Here is a 1972-nt window from a genome sequence, read left to right as displayed (position 1 = left end):
TTCTCTGTGTAGCCCTGGCTATCCTGGAACTCACTCTGTAAACCAGGCTGGCCTCAAACTCAGAAATCCATCTGCCTCTGCCTCCCAAGGGCTAGGATCAAAGGCGTGCGCCACCATGCCCGGCTCCAAATATATTTCATTTAACCTCTTACTATTGATCTTCCTTTAGTTCTCGTGTTTATCTGAGGTAGGGTCACAAATCCCAAGCTTACCTCATACTATGTATGTAGGGGACAAAACCTTTTGCTCTGTAATATATGTAAACATTTAAAAATTCTATGATATATACAATCATATATGAAATAGTGTTGTGTAAGTGAGTTATATGATCAAGTGCTGAAGAAAGATGGTTTCCTTTTTCTAGTGATTGTGTGTAGCTAATCTAGTGGTCTACTGGGTTACATTTCCAGCCCAGATTTCACATTTAATAACCTCGAAATTAAGCCATTCCGTAATAAAGACATCCTTTAAGACATTTTGTTCTATACCTTAAATACCTAACATTTTCATTACTTAAAATAATTAAGATAAAAATTAAACTAGGAAAAAAAAAAAAAAAAAAAGCCGGGCGTGGTGACGCATGCCTTTAATCCCAGCCCTTGGGAGGCAGAGGCAGGCGGATTTCTGAGTTCATTGCCAGCCTGGTCTACAAAGTGAGTTCCAGGATAGCCAGGGCTACACAGAGGAACCCTGTCTCGAAAAAAAAAAAAAAAAAAAATTAAACTAGGCCAGCCAGATGGTTCAGGAGGATTCATATGATAGAACTAGAAAACCGACTCTACAGGTTGTCCTCTGATCTCAATGCCCTCCCTCTCCAAAAATAAACAAGCAAGTTAAGTAATAAAGTTGTAAAAGGAAGAAAATATGAGAATGAGATGATAAAACAGAAAAAAATTACAGAAGACAAATATATGCCTTGAGTCCCAGCATTCAGGAGGCAGAAGAAGTGGATCTCAGACTTTGAGGCCAGCCTGGTCTACAGAACATTCTCCAGAACAGAGAAACCCTGTGTCAATATATAGATGGACAGATGAATGAAAAAATGGATAACCTAAACTCAACTAAGCAGATACCATCTCTACAGCTTTTAATTAATATTTGTAGCTTACTATTGATTTTTATATCATAAAAATAATAATTTCTTTTTTTTTTTTCTTTTTGGTTCTTTGAGAAAGGGTTTCTCTGTATAGCCCTGGCTGTCCTGGAACTTACTTTGTAGACCAGGCTGTCCTTGAACTCAGAAATCCGCCTGCCTCTGCCTCCCGAGTGCTGGAAAAATAATAATTTCTATTGCTTATTTTGGGATATGGGAGATCTTTCCACAATAGCCCAGGCTGTCCTCAAACTCAAAGATCCTACTACCTTAGCCTCCTTCAGGTCCCAAAAATTCAGGTGTGTGCCACTATACTAAGCTCAAATAACAATTTTTAGAGCTACTAAAATAATGCCTATTATTCATAACAACCTGTGTGTAAATGACTTGGAATCAGCTTTGTGTCCATGCCAGACTTCCCACTCTATTTTGTACTATATTGAGATCACAGGAAATGAATAATAAGTAAAATGAAGATGCGTATGATCTTGGGAGCTAACCACTGTCTGGCCAAGTTGTGCTTTGGTGACAGTGAAGGAAAGGACCACTGAATAATGGTTATGACCTGAAATCAAACAACATGGTTTGACTCTGAGCTCTGCTTGCTTACATGTAGGACCTCAAGAAAGTTCTTCATTACACTATGCTCCATGTCAGACAGGTATGATTATAATATACTTACAGGGTTTTATGAGGACTAAATAAATTGTCTGAACATTTAGGTGGAATAACCAACACACAATGGATGTTTTATATATATACCTAGAGTATATGATTAAAAAAAAAAAAAAAATCAGCCGGGCGTGGTGGTGCATGCCTTTAATCCCAGCACTTGGGAGGCAGAGGCAGGCGGATTTCTGAGTTCAAGGCCAGCCTGGT

At 38.5% G+C, this 1972-nt stretch overlaps 1 protein-coding gene across 2 annotated transcripts in view; it reads right to left on the bottom strand.

The window, feature by feature from the left end:
- Positions 1 to 1972, bottom strand: part of Lcor (ligand dependent nuclear receptor corepressor) — a 102821-nt gene that overhangs the window by 81386 nt on the left and 19463 nt on the right. The gene's annotated exons all lie outside the window — the stretch shown is intronic.

The sequence above is a fragment of the Mus pahari genome, chromosome 1 (genome assembly GCF_900095145.1).
Source record: "Mus pahari chromosome 1, PAHARI_EIJ_v1.1, whole genome shotgun sequence".
NCBI classification, from domain to species: domain Eukaryota; kingdom Metazoa; phylum Chordata; class Mammalia; order Rodentia; family Muridae; genus Mus; species Mus pahari.
This window is presented reverse-complemented; position numbering and strand designations above follow the sequence as displayed.